A 15,638-nucleotide genomic window follows, 5' to 3' on the forward strand; every position below is an offset into this window, starting at 1 on the left:
GAGAAGGTCTCTGTTCGTAGCTTGCTGCTCAGAGGACAGTCCTATGCAAGAACATCCTTTTGGATTAAGCTTTGTGTTAGATAATTTTGCCCAAATTCAAGTTAATTTACATGGTCTGAGTACGTTTAAAGTAGGCAAGGTTAGATGTAGTTATTAAATGAACTATTTTACTTAAAAGATATTCAATTTAGCAATGAGTTTATTGCACCTAGCTTCAAGACCACTAAGCATGTCTCTATTCTGCCATTGAAGATGATACTCACTAGTTTTGAAAATAAACAAGTATTGTGCACTTCCATAGATGTTCAAGAGCAAAAGTCGTCAGAGGAAACATGCACAATTTACACATGATAGCTACACATCCCACCTACTCAGAAAACCAAATCTGTCCATAGTTTTAAGATATACAAAGACGTCATTGAGTAGCAAACATTAGGTTCATGCAGGTGCCTATTCTGATGCAAAAAGATCACCAAAACATGGAATTCTCTGTGGTTTACTGAGGCTTGGCAGTCACTGTTGAATGTGATTTGCTAGGTATTGTGAAGTGTCCCTCAAATCAAAGAAGAAAAGGCCAGTGTCTCATAGTTTTAAAAAAAGAACTCAATAACCTGTGTTCAAAATATTTCTGGGTAGTTCTCTGAGTTACACAGCAAAATGATGCAATATTAGTTAAGGGCATCAAACAAATACTGCCTACTTACCTATTCAGAGATAACTATTTGACTCAGCTGTTGCTATTTGTTTTAATACTTTGTTAGCAAGAGAAAAGAGGGAAAGGGTTGCAAGAGAAAGTGGTGGATTTCTTAATACCCAAAACAGAATAAAATAACGTTCCGATCATGCAGTCTATTAGAAAAGATAAATTCTGTATTTGTGGAAAGCAGACTCCCGGTTATTCTGACTCTGCTGGTGTTTCTGTAGACTTCGAGGGGGGCAGAGTATAAAGCAGCATTTTGGAAGTTTCCTGTGAGTACTACAAAAGAAAGCAGAACCTGCCGGGGTCACTGCTTATTTTGGTTTTGCCCACTTTGCTCTGACTCCTCCTTCTCTGAGAAGGTGTGATTCAAATCCCTTGAGCCCCCTCAAGTACTGTCAAGCTCAGTGTTGCTGGGTAATAAGGAAAGAAATTTGACACCGAGCTTCATCTTGGCTGCTGAGAGAAATATCATCTTTGAGGTCATTCGACTTACGAAGGCATTTTTATTATTGTTTTGTCTGCCTGTTTACTGATGCGGTCTCGATGGAAGATCTGTCTGCTGATCCTGCAAAACCGATCTGGGGAAAATCAGTGAATTCTCTTCCAGTCTTCACTGCATTCCGACTCCCCTCAACCACCTCGGTCATCTTGTAAATTTGACAAGCTCTGGACATTTTGCGTGCTCAAGAAAATCACTGTTTTGCCTCCAGCAAGGAACATACATGTTGCAACACTGACTCCTCCTCTAATGAAGAAAGAGTGAGCAAGTGCACCGAGTTGAGCTTCTCAGAGACACCAGGCTGGCGACTGAGGAGCGGAGGCTGAAATCCCCAGACACCGGGTTTTCTGGGCTGGGCTTACCCCGCCTTTCTTTTCCGTCTTAATAGCTCCTCTCCAGCTTTCTGAATTTTTTTTTTTTTTTCACACACCGCTCATAAAACAGCTTTATCTACAGGAATAAAGCTTCAAGTCCTAGTGCAGGAAGTGCTCACCACCTGATATGGCAGACTTTGCTCGCCAGCAAAAGTGAGTACCCAGGGGAGGCGCGGGCGGACACTCTCCGGTGCCGCAGGTTCGAGGCCGCGAGCCAAAGCAAAGCAAAGCGAGCTCCGCTGCGGGCGCCGGCGGCTTCGGAAGATGCCTGCGAGCAGTCCCGTGGGCGGGAGGAAATCTCTGGCTTTGACCCTGCCCCGCGGCCAGCCTTGAAGTCCCTCTTTGGAGACGCCAGAGATACTCTTAAGTCCTTTAGAAGGTACCTGCAGGTGCACCCTTGACAATGAGTTTCCCGCGGCGCGATTGTGGGATTCTCGGGTTGCAGGTGGTTTCTGTCAAAAATGAAAAGCTGGGGAAATAGCGGGAGGTGGGAAGTACTCAGACCCCGGGAAGTGATGATCGCGAACTTGAGCAGTCTCCCACCAGCAGCGCAGCTGGGTATCCTGTGGGGACAGTGTGAGTTACCTGTGCTGACCCCAAGGCACAACCTCCTCCACCCCACCTCGCCCCCCAGAGGCAGCGGGGTCGCGGCGGGTTAGTGTCTCCCAGCTGTAACCCGGAGCTGGTTCCAGGGCATGGAATTCAAGCCCTAGAGGAAGGAGCTAGCAAACATTGCTGAAGGAGAGAGGGGGCTGTTGTGATGTTTCCCCTTTCATCTCTGATTTTGTTAATTTGGAGGTGCTCTTTCTTTCTATTGGTTAACTGGGCTAGCAGTCTGTCAATCTTGTTTATCTTTTCAAAGAACCAGCTCTCGGATTCGTTGATTCTTTGTGTTGTTTTATTTGTTTTGATTTCATTTTGGCAACTCTGGGAACACAAATCCCCGGACTCGGACTGCTGTGGAAGTGCTGTGGAAGTAGCTCTTTGAGTAGGAAAATATTCTTTTGGTGACCTCTACCTGTGTAATAGAGAAACAACCCATGTTACTCTAACAAGCAACTTGAGATTTCCTATGACTGAACTTGAAAATGTTTGTAACATGTTATTAATCTAGAGGGATTCTTTACTCTTTATACATGGAGTTGGCAGGCAAAGATTTCCCACCTGAGTGACTTGACTAATCCATGCTCTGCCTCCTTGGCAGTACAACCTTGGGCATTTACCTTAGCCAGGGTTGTTTGCTCTGCAAAATTTAGGGAAATTAATCTTTCCGTGATGTAAGTACTTAGTGGGATAGAGGTGCTGAACAGTGCAGGAAACATAAAAACTTTAATTTCAGTGACTTTCTCAAGTGGTGATCAAGGATTCTTTGGAGAGTTAGTTGTAAGTTATCTCCCCTGAGAGGAAGTAGTGCTTACAGACTCTAAGTAGAATTTCATGTGTGGTTTTATGGACACCCCCTGAAGACCAAACCTAACTACCAGGTGAAAATCCTGAATCTTAAGGATACTGCATCAAGACCACCCAGCCAAGCTTCCTCTGGGGACTGGACTGGCAATGGAAGTAACTGATAGTCTTGGCAGGGTCTGGAGTCCACCACAGTGCTAAAGGAGTCAGGGCCCCTTTCTGAAACACTATCTCCCAATGACTTCCCCAGGGTGTTCTTCCTGGGAACTTCTCCCTACTCTTAAGAATGTTCCTAGGACTTTCCCTCCTTACCCTAGAGGTTTCTGTCCACAAACAGGTCTGGAGAGCAGGCTGCAGATGGTCCACATGAGCCAGTGGTCCTCAGACCAACTGACTATATGTCAGAGAGCAGGGCCAAGGCTTTGCTTGGAAATGAAACTTGATTTGCTTCCCAGTGCGCAGTATGGATAAGCAATATTTCCTCAGGCATCTGTACCTTTTCTTTAAAAGGCCAGGGTCTTATGCCTTATAATAACCTGATCTCCTACCAACAGTACCAGAAATGAACAGCAGAAAGCACTCAGAAGTGGAGTCTGACAGACTTCACTTCAAATTTCTGTTTTTTTCATATGGTTGCTGAGGGAATAGAATTACTGCATGTATCATGCCTGACTCATGATCAGTGATAAACTGTTTTCATTAAGATTAACATGGTACCATGGTGTCCACTGGCCACATGTTTTTCAGAGCATCTCACTCTTCTATGGGGCTTATATTACCAGAAAAATAAGTAAAACCAGTTCTGGTCTTACTAGTCTCAAAGATGAGAGAGCAGATCAGTAAACAGGGTCAAGTTTACTGCTTCATCTGTATCTCAAGCAGAGTGCTATGGGTTGCCAACAAATAAACTACGTCCAGGCTGGTGTGGAGTCTCAACCCTTCTCTCTATTTCTTTTTGCCCTATAATTGGGAATACAAAACTGTTATCTGTGCTTACAGCTACAAACAGACATGGAAACAGAGAAGTTCCCCAGCTGGATTCCATCTCCAAATATACCATAAACTCTCCTCTCTAGAGGTTGTATTTCCATTGCTTTCTTTCACTGCTTCACACAGGTCAAGATTTCAACTCAATTATGATCTCTCACTCACTTACTCTCTCAATGTCAATTTCTCTCTTGCCCTCTTTCCTCTTGGCCTCTCTGCCCAAAGTGGTCAGATGGCAGAGAAATATGGAAATGAAATATTGAACCTTAAGAAGAAAATTGCCTTCCCATAAAGTAGCTGGAGATTGATCAGCATAGTCTGTAGAGTCATTCTTGCATTCAAAGACGACAGTATTGATACTATCCAATGAACCTTTGTAGTGCACTAAATACTTCCATACAGAACCTCAGTTAATTCTTATAAAAACATTGCAGGGTACAAATTGTGTAAATTTTACAGATAAGGGAGATGAGGATGAGAAACATTTATACAATTTTCCCAGCCTGTATAGTTTGGGACCAAAGCCCAGGTCTGTCTGACTTTGACATCCACTCTTTTTCCATTACTCAGTGCTGACAAGCTTCCCAATATCAGAATGTTGCATCATGCCAGTTGGATCTGGATTCTTCTCAAGGGCAGGAATAACCACATGTGGTGAAAGGTTTTAAGTGATGTGAACAGATACTTTGCTTGTGGTACATATTAACTAGTAGCAACAACAAAACCACTTGTGGATAATAATTTCCCTGATTCTTCCCAAGCCCAGCTGGTAGATTTCAAATAGAAAACACCCAATATCAACAGATGAGATTGGGGCTAGCTTTCCACCACTGACTTCCTGGTTAATCTTTTCAAATTAAAAGAACTGGAGAATTTTTATTTTCTACCAGTTTTAATTGCTCTTACTTCCTATGTTGAGAATGCCTTTATTCATTTATTTAGTCAACAGGCATGCTGTTTTGTGTTGGATACTTGATGGTTCAGTGGGGGATAAAAAGGGATTTACTTTTGTGTACTTTCTAGGTAAGAGATGGTGGTAATTAGTAGATAAACAAATACGTAAGAGATCTTTCCAGGATTGATGAGATGGCTCAGTGGATAGAGAGACTTGCTGTACAAACCTGGAGACCTGAGTTCTATCCCAGGAACCTACATAAAGGTGGAAGGAGAGAACTGACTACATAAAGTTATCCTCTGACCTCAACTCATATGCCTGCCACACACCCCCACACACCCACATACACACATCATATTCACACATATACACCAATAATAAATATTTTTAAAGATCATTCTAGGTATTGATAAATTCTATGAAGAAAATAGAGAGAGATTGGGGGGCTATGGAATAACAGAGATTGGGGTCAACTTTATACAGGCAACCAGAAAAAACTTCATAAAATCATCTTATAGTAAATTTAAATTTTTTAAAGAGTCCACCTCATGAAGTCATGGGAAAAGGGCTGCCTTAGAGAGAGAGAAGCTCAAGGTAAAGGTCATGGCATTGAATAAATGAAGTATCAGAGCCTCACATTTAAAAATGCACCCTTCAGAAATCAATTTGGATATATATGGGGCAAATTACTACCTAAATGCCTATCTACATACTTAATACATCTCTTCTCTAACATGCCAAACAATCTAGTGAGTTGACTACTTTTGACTTGATTTTGTTGTTGAAAAAAAAAAGGGCACATAGAGGTAAAGTATATGACCCAAGTTTCAAAGCTGATATTTGATATTAGTCTGTTTTGCTCAAAAGCCCATAAGTTTTTGCTAACATAGCACGAATACTTGAAGATAATCTCCTTTGGGAGATGAGCGCCAGCAGAAGAAAATACAAAGTATAGTAGGTAACTGTTTCAGCGATTTCTATCTGTTGTCTAAAATTCCAGTTGATGTGTCCAAACCTGCACTCCATCCACGTGAGCCTCTTGAGCACCTGAGTTGTGGTTAATACAGATGAAAGAGTGCTGTAGATGTAAGACACCCTAGATTTCAAAGACCCAGTATACCTCCACAAAAAGTAAATTAGCTCCTAATTTTAATTTAGTTTATATGTTAAAAAGATAACATTTTGGATATACTGTTTAGGTGAAAATCATTTAATCAGTTTTGCTTAATTTCTTTTAATTTGTTTCAATGTAGTTTAATAGCAATTTTATTTTTCTTATGATTGCAGTTTATTAAAGGGAAAAGATACAAATTAAAAATCATCCAAAGTAAGAAACATATATTGTAGAAGACAAAGTACCAGATGCTGAACTTCCTTTATCCTCTCACTGTGGACTCAGGCACCTCAGTCTTCTGCCGACAGTGTGTAATAGAACTCATAGAGTGTTACCAAGCAGGGAAGTTCACCAGAGTCTCAATGCTGAGAGTCTTTTTTTTAATTCAGTATTTTTAGAATTTCATACATAAGTATTGTATTTGTATTATCTCCACCCCTCCCACTCCTCCCATGCCTTCAACTCCTTCTCAATTTCTTTCCTCTTCTTTGATTATTATTGCTATCAATACACACATACACATTATATAATATAATATATATGTACATATTGCACTGAGGCCATTTAGTGGTGCTCAGTCCTTGAAGAAAACTGATTCTCCCTTCCTCAGCCTGCATTGATTGCCTGTAGCTCTCCATCTAGAGGTGGGGCCCATGAAAATTTTCCCATCCACATTGGCATGTCAACTGGTTTGGTCATTATGCATGCCTTGTTAGACTACCATACTGTGGAGATGTCCTGGGTGCAGATTCCCAGTAATAGCTAGAATACATTATCTAGCAGCAGGTATCTTGTTCCTCTGATAATAGCAATTTTAAATAAGTTGACAAAGATATATTAGGAATGTTTGTCCTACCCTTTTTCTTCTAAACATAGCATTTTCCTCTATGCTTGATTCAGACTCTTAAGTCTGCACCAAATTTGGTGAATTAAGAGAGAGAAAAGGACCCTCTTTTCCCTTCCCCATCCTCATGCTGTTGGTGAGCAGGTGATGATTGAACCCAACATTGGAATTGATGAAACTGTCTTAGTGGATACACTTATCTCCTAGACCTATTCCCTAATGCAGGCAAACCCTGAGAAGTTTTCCAGTGACTAAAGGGTAGTTTTTAAATCTGAATCTTATGTTTTACCATTAAATCGCTTCCTAAGATAACGTATTTGTGGTTTTTAGCACTTTGGGAAATCAGAGGAAGAGACAGCCAGAGTTTCACATATGTGTGCAGAGCTCCTTAAGTCACTCCCTGTGGTGATAAATGTTTCTCCCTTGCTGTCCTCTTGATTAAAACAACTTGAACAGGCCCAGTTTCCAGAAGGTGCATCCCAAAAGGCCAACTTGGGTTTCTTTTGCTCACAGGCTAAAATGGCACCCTGAAATGTCAATAGAATTAAAATATAATTTGTTCTTGCAGCTTCAATTACTGCAAAGAGAACAGTCAGATTTGGAAGTAGGGAAGGCCTCTGGCCTGGGTGATCAGGAACCCAGATTCTACATGTGTGCCATGCTCACTTTCCTTCTCCCAATATTACTGCAGATAAGTTTAGAGTTGATAAGATAATGACAGAAAATGCTAATGACAAATGTACTGTAAAAAATTCACCATGATTATCATTGATGAACTGAGTACTGCTGGGCTCTGCATCCACTTACCTGCAAGGAGGTGTTTTCTTTTATGTAAATAAACCAAAACACTACACAAGAAACTCTTTAGGGAATACAAATCAAGTCTGAAAAATCTAAATCTGTAGAAAATAGCAGTAAAGAGGCTGACTTGGGTGAACTTCAATGACTCTGCATCTAAAACACCTATTTTTTAGCATCTTCTCACTCCACTCCAAGGAGTGGATGCAATAATAAATGAAGGTCCTTGCTCTAGAAAGAGGGAACATACTCTCCAATTAAAAGATACACACAGACATATGCCAGCAGCAATTTAAGAGAACACTCTCCATGTATGTTACATGAATGATACATACAACTAGACTTTGGAAATTCTAGAGATCAGCATACATGTAAATTCTAAAGTACATTGTTAAAGACTAGATATAAATTGGGCATTGTGAATCAAAGATTAAAGTCCAGAGGAAAAGATAGAGAGCATAGGGTAAAGAAACCCATGCAGATAGATGCATGACAATGGACGTCTGCATGGGGTGTGTGCTCATGTAAGAAAAAGATCATCTTAGAGTGACCTAGAAAGCTTCAAAAGTACTAATGGCCCTGCCCTGTCTCTACGACCTTCATTTGAATGGTTCAGAATTGGTGTCTACCTATCAGTGGGATTTTGTTTTTGTTTTAATTCCCTAGAATCTTCTAATGTGAAGCCAGAATTGAGAATCACTGAGCAAACTTCCAGATTTTGCTATCATAATCATGAGACCCAAAAGCACGTTCTTGTAAAGGGGATTAGCTGGACAAACAAGAAATGTGGTCTTTGCTTTGTGAAAATTTTATCAACACATATATTTATACAAGAACTTACAAACAACTGATAGCTTAAATAATTTTCTTGGAAGATGCAGCCAAAGCCCCCCCCCCCTTTTGACCAGCCCTTTCCATGTTGTATGTGCTTTGGGGCGGCGTGTAATCGCTCCTAGGGACATATGGGTAATTAGTATCTCAAGGCAGCCTTTAACCATCAGGCTTTGTGCAGTCTCTGAAAAAGGCTTCATTATCAGTGCCCATAGTGGCTATTGTATAACAATCTTCAACCTTCTTCACCTTTCCAGTTTTACAAACTGGGAAGTAGACTTTAATGACTTGGGTCAAGGGGCTGGCTGGTGATAGAGGTGATAGATATTTGAGTCCTCAACTATAAATCCGCTAGATCTCTAAGGTGAGTCTGCCCAGTCTCTTGTTAGTGACAGAAGTCTTTGTCCCTAGCAATGTCATTTCTTACATGAATGAATTTGTGTTACACATCAATGAGGAATAATTACTAACCCGCCTAAGCTACCAGCATTGGGATACTAATGAGTGTCAGTTGCCAGAAGGCAGATTGACAACAGTTTCATGACTTGGGTCAGCACTGAAGTGATACTTGATCATTCCCACTTACCATTAATCACTCATACTGTGCAAAGTGAGAGTTAAGCTGCACTCCTACTGTTCCCTGACCACAGCGTCTGACAGTCTTTCTGGTTTCTCTTATTGGAAGATGTTGTTCCTTGAAAAGGTACTGACTTCTTACGGGACATCTAAAATAAAAAGAAGAAAGCCCAGGTTTTTACAGCTGAAATTTTAAAGTTTTTATTTTGTTTTAAAATTCCCATACAAAACATTAGATACCATTATGGCATTTTCAAACAAAGTGTGTTTTACTACATTGTTCTCCTTCCCCAACTCCCTCACCCCCTACTCCTGACCCTCCTTATAACTGCACCCCACCTCTAATCACCTTTCATGTCACATGTATCGAATTGCCCTCCCCACAACCCTCCTCAGCACCTCTTTTGAACTTCTCTTGGCTCCTTTTTAATTTTCTAGGTTTCCTCACATTTATACTTATTTATATACATAGATGTATACATTACAAGCTAGGCTCTGCATGTGAGGATCTGCATGCATGTTTCATCTTTCTGAGTTTAGATCATTTGCTTAATATAATACTTTCCAGATCCATTCATTTTCCACAAATTTCATAATTTCATTTTCCTTTTCAGCTGAATAAGATATAATTATATGCCACTTTTTCATTATCTGTTTATCTGTTGACTAGCATCTAGGCTGGTTTCACTTTCTTGATATTGTAAATAGAACAGTCATAAACATGGATGTGTCAGTCTCTCTTGTGGTAGGATATGGAGTTTTTGAGGCTTATGCTTATGAGTAGCAGAGCTGGGTCACTTGGTGGTTCTATCTTTAATTTTCTGAGAAAGCTCCAAACTGATTTTCATACAGGTTGTTCTAGTTTGCATTCTCACTTGCAATGAGTAAGTGTTCTTTCCACACATCCTCATCAGTTTTGTTGCCAGATTTTGTGATGGTAGAACTTCGGACATGAGTGAGGTGGTATCTCAAAGTTTATTCTTCATTTCCCTAATAGCTAGGGATAGTGAATACTTTTTAAAATACTTACTGGATATTTGTGGTTCTTTTTCTAAAAACTGTTCGTTACACTAGCCTGCTTATCTACTGGCAGGGTTTTTTGAGGGAGGGGTTGGTTTTTAATGTTTTCAGTTCTACTTAGATTCTGGCTATTAACCTCCCATCTGAAGTATAGCTGTCAAATATGTTTCCCTGTTCTGTAGACTGTCTTTTTGTACTTACAACTGCACTTTAAAGAATTCCTTCTGTATGCTGGGTCCATCGCCAGTGGTGAGATTCTAGCTCCTTCTGAAGGATGATGAGGGAAAGCCAGCATGTCTGAAGAGGCACCACAGTCTCCTTAGGGCAGGAAGGCAGGTCAATTTGCCTCATTCTTAAATGGTTTTCTTTTTTCTCTGTCTCCAGATCCATTACTAACATAAGAACAGTTGCCAAAAGCTTTAGCCAGAGCAAAAAGCAAGCTCTAAGGGATCATTCTCAACACTGAGTGAGCATGAAAATCACCTTGGGAGCTTTAAAAAATGACCCCTTAGGCCCACTGAGTCAAGATTCTGGGAACAGGACCTGGGCCTTTGTGTTTATTTATAGTTCATGTAAGTATGATAGGTACTCCTAAGAACTGCTGCTCAGCCATGATCCAAACCTTCATTGCTTATATCTGTTTCTTCTGCTACTTTTTTTAAGTCACATGATCCATCAAAACATCCAAACAATGCTTTTCTTATGTGGCAGTTTCATGATTCTACACTTTGAGAAGTATGATTTTAGCACAATCTTAAGTTTTCTGCTTCTTTAAACAGATTCCAACCCCAGAGTTGCCTTGAAGAGCTTCATAACTAAAATTTTCTTATGTGTAATTTGAAAGTCAGGTGGCCAGAAGGCTAATAACTATGAGATTGAAAGATAAAGGTTGAGCTTGTCTGCCATCCATATATTGACTTTCTTAGTTGCTATGTTGATCTTTAGGAATCAACATTTGCTTTCTCGTCTTGGCCATTTTCAGGTCAATTAGCTCCATTCTTGAAATGTTCACACCCTAATTAAAGACATAATTGCAGCTATAGTTTCTCCAAGGACTCTCACTGGGTAGGTTTTATCAAGTTAAGTTGGCCAAGAATTAACTAGGTTGTGTAATAACCTCTCACACCTAGGGAAAAAAAAATCATTTGGGTTTCAGCAGCTACCACATCAGACTGGGAAAGATAAGTGATGAAGTTGGTCTGGAAATAACCAATTTCATGTCACCCAAGAAACCAACAAACCTGAGATACATAGAATAATTCTAAGATCAGTTGCTCACAGTGTAGTGGAGTCCGAGAGATCAGTTCTTCTCAGAAAGTTGTACTAATATCAAAAAGAAACCATATTTTTATGTTAGATTTGACAGAAGAGTGAAGAGATGAGCCATGATGAGCTATTTTCATTTCTCTAGGGTCCTGAGTTTGCAGGATAGAGAGAAATTACACATACCGCTAAAGAGGTTGCAGGGAGACAGATGAACAGAGACCTGCTGTTAACCAAGTACAGGGAACATCTCACAGCTTTATTCACTCACCTTCCATTTACGGGACCCATGATGAGAACTGGAGATGAGTGATGAAGTTTTTGCTTTTGTGGAGTTTATATTTCAGTGAGAAGATAACAAATGCATTTAAAAATCAAATAAAAAGCTAGTGCTAAGAAGAATAAGATGTACTAGAGGGAACAGAGCCTGGTGAGTTCTAGTTTAAATAAACCTGAATGAGTTGCCCTCTTTCAGGATGTGGATTTGAATTAGCAGATCAATGACAAGAAGAAAACCAAATCTGAAAGAAAGAAGGTTCTAGGCAGAGTGGACAGCATGAGGAAAAGCCCTAGGACTGAAGAGTTTGTCATGTGCAGTGAATAGAAAGGAGGCCAGTGTGGCTAGACCTCAAAGGGGGTGAAAGCCGTAGAAAAAGAGTGAGCAGGCTTGAGATTATGGGGCAGAGTTAGACTTTAACTGTGCTGAGATCACTGTAAGGCTTCCAGGAGGGAGGAACATGTTTTAAAATGCATTTTTGGCATTTGTGTGGGAATGGGCTATTAACTGGATACAAAGGGACAATGGGAGGCTGACCAAAGGCACAATCAAGGCAGAGAATGGATTTTGTTAAGGTGACAACAGTGGAGCAGAAGATTCCGTGTGGATTCAGAGAAGCAGAATCAACATGGTTTCCAGTGGTCAGGGTTGGTAGATCTGTTAACAAACATAAACCTGTCTAAGATAACTTCTTCGGCCCTGTCCCACTAAGGCCACTGGTTTTGAAGTAAAATCCAATACCATTTAGTACTATTCAGAAGCATTAAAAATTTAAGACTTTGCTTAACCAGAAGAAAACAAATTCTATCCAAGAAAAAGTTTCTGTTTTCTGCTTTTTATTGCCTAACCAGCATTCTGTGTGAAGAGTGTTCTCATGGGGTTTTATTTCATTATTTTGCTGGTTTTAATTATTATGTTTCTTGTAAGTTTGAGTATTTTGATGTCGGCTGTTTTTACCAAATCCTTCCCACTGTCAGGCATTTACTGATTTACACAGTTGGCCAGTTTCTCCATATAAATGCTAACATCATAATGCAAGTACTTAATAAGCCCTTACTGTCTGCAAGTATGTTTTGAGAATTTCATGTTTTAACTAATTTAATAGTCTCAGCCATCCTTATGATAAGTGGGTCCTCCTGTTATCATTCTATTGATGAGGAAAGAGAAAAAGAGGTTCAGTCATTTGCCCAAGATCACATAGCTGCAGGTGGCAGAGCCAAGATTTGAATGGAGCCTGGCTGCAAAGCTCTGGGCTCTTAGCCACTATGCTGTGCCCTTGACACCAAGCTCTCTTCCATTTTTCCTCTTACAATGAAGGCCACCACCTTCAGAGTTATACTCCTTTTTCCTGTGAATACTCTCATGTGCCATTAGTAGGTACTTTACTTGGCAGGACTTGCAGAACCTGGATGATCCAGCCGTTTTCCTGTAGGTCTTCCATCTAAGCCATCTGCCGTCTGCCAAGGCAGAAGAACTATCCCTCACCTAGGGCTCAACACAATTGCCAAAACCAGGGGCCTCTTGATACCCAGACCGTTCTTGTCCTCAAGCTCTTTCTGCCCATCTACCTCTTTAGGCTCACCAACTACCTCACGCAGTTTCCTGTGGACTGAAAAAAAAAAAACAAAATTACCTAACAAGCCATACAGTAAGTTCTGGTTGCTTCCTAGGGCCACTTAAGGCTAGCCTGTGAAACTTTAAAAAATAAAAGTCATTAATCTTTTGTCATCACAGTATTTGTTTTAAAAATATTGAAAATTTTTCTCTGGTATGTTATTAGTAGAAGTAAAATAAGCCGATAGAGCACAATAGTCCACTCTGTCTTCCTGACCTTCCACTGTGTGTCTACTTCTGAAGATTCTTTCAGGTAACTTGACTTCCCAATGGTCAGCATGGAAAGAGCAGACCTTTGCCTTCTCCTAGTGAAGGTAATAACAATGGATTTAGCAAAACTGAGGTTTATACAATGAACTTAATAAGATTTCTTTAACCAAAGTAATAAACTCTTCGGCAGTGACTGTAAGGTAGTAATTATGATGACTCGTCTTCTATGCTATAAATTTAAGCCTGATAAAACATTTTTCTTAAAAAGAACACCATCTTTCCTTGGCTGAAATTTCCATAGAATTTTCAGTAGAGACTGACATACATATTTTGTAATTGTTCATCTTAATCAGATCTCATCAAACTGTTCATTTCTCTGTTTAATTTTCTTTTGATTTTTTATTTATTTGTTTGTTTGTTTGAGACAGGGTCTCACTGTAGCCCCAGCTGGCCTGGAACTCCCTATGTAAACCAATCCGGCCTGGATCTCACAGAGATCTCCCTCCTCCTGAATGCTGGAATTAAAGGTGTGAGCCACCTTGATTTTCAATAAGAGTTTTTTAAAACTATTATGCAATGCCTATCACATATTTCTCAGGGTTGAATTAAGCTTCAAGTCCAAAACCGCAAAAGAGGAAAAAAAGGAAAATAGCTCTTCATAAGTTTTGAAGGTTGCCCTTGGCAGCGTCAATTAATTACAAGTTGAGTGTCATTTCCTATCTTTGAATATTCTCCAAATAGCTGAGAATTCTCTAAAGGGCTTAATTTTTTAAAATTCGGCTTTAATTCAATAACGTAAGTTATTTCTTTATTGGAACACTTTGGATTAACTATTTCAACAGAAAATAAGGGTGAGGGTAGATCTCAAATGCAGCCATGCCTCATGCTAACACCAAGTCATTCATCAATCAGAGCAACATGGCAGTTATAGGATCATAGAGTTGATTCCATCACCTTATTCAAGATTTGACTGGGTGTGTTTTGTTTCCCTTCTAGCAATTCTGATTTCACTTTTCAATGGATTTCATAAAATCATAGCATTTTTATATCTGTGAATTTTCTATTTTTATTTATTTTTGCCCATAGTTTAAAATTCAAAATATTCATGAAGACCATTTTTCACTCCTACAGTCTAGTCTTTACAAAAATACATCATACATGTAAAGATAGGCCAGATCCTCTTACCAAGTCTTCATATACTGGCCCAGAGCCTAGCAGTTTCCTTTGAGTTGCAATATTCATGCAATGCTGACTCCATGAAGCTGAAGACTACTTTAGTCATTGTCCAGCCCACTACCAACATGGCACTTCATCATCCCAGAGCTTCCTCTCCAAACTCAAATATATTATTCAATGTGCTATGTGAGGATAAACTGAAACATTTTCAGAGAGGGAAAACTGAGGAGAAGATGAAATTAGAATGGAATGCCCACCTCTGCGCACTGGTTGGCATGTCCTGTCAGTGGGAGTTCTATAGGTAATCCAGGTAGAGACTGCTGAGTATCCAGGTGAGAGTTCTGGGATCTAAGCCTGCTCAGATTCTGTCTTCTGAAGGGACTTGGGAGTATTGAATTCCATTTTGGCTCCCCAAACTGGTATGTGTATCCACTTTCCAGAGGCCAAAGGTAGTGGATCTCCCTTTTATTATGAGCCTCATCAAAAGTCTGAGAAAACCCCTAGCAGAAAAGGATCACATGGAGTGCTGGGAGGAGCTGAAAAATCATTCCATGGAGCTAGCTGCTTGTTAAGATTTGGGAGAAGGATGAGTGAAGGCAAACTATGACCTGAAAGAAAACCTTATAATGTATTCAGTTCACCTATAGTGTGGCCTCATTGCCTTCTTTTTTTTACCTTATGTCAATCTATGCTTCTTGGTTGACACCATTGCATTGTAAGCTGCCCAAAGGCAAGCTTATGATGAGTTCTTCTTAGTATACTGCCCCAGAGCCTAGCAGCTTCCTTTGACTTGCAATATTCAGTAAATAGGTAAAACTTAGCAAATATTTCAAACCCTCACAGATTTATGAACCAAATGGCTGTCCGTGAGACTTGAAGAACTGAAAATTTTTTCATCATATGTGTAAGTGCTAAGTGCTAAAACTGTTGACTTCTATTGTAAGTTCTCAATGGCTATCACATACAAATGACCAGTTCCTTATATGTGCATTACCTGTATGAATCACACAGGGTCATATATGAGACCTAAGAAATGTTTGCTTATTCCAACTC

General features: G+C 40.0%; 1 protein-coding gene across 1 annotated transcript in view; it reads left to right on the plus strand.

Annotated features, from left to right (window-relative positions):
- The first annotated feature begins 1,488 nt into the window (after nt 1-1,488).
- Nucleotides 1,489-15,638, plus strand: part of Prlr (prolactin receptor) — a 228,739-nt gene continuing 214,589 nt past the window's right edge. The window contains exon 1 of the mRNA XM_008835308.3: nt 1,489-1,726. The gene's annotated coding sequence lies outside the window, so the exon portion shown is untranslated. The remainder of the gene's footprint in view (nt 1,727-15,638) is intronic.

The sequence above is a fragment of the Nannospalax galili genome, unplaced genomic scaffold (genome assembly GCF_000622305.1).
Source record: "Nannospalax galili isolate Female #2095 unplaced genomic scaffold, S.galili_v1.0 scaffold150, whole genome shotgun sequence".
Taxonomy (NCBI): domain Eukaryota; kingdom Metazoa; phylum Chordata; class Mammalia; order Rodentia; family Spalacidae; genus Nannospalax; species Nannospalax galili.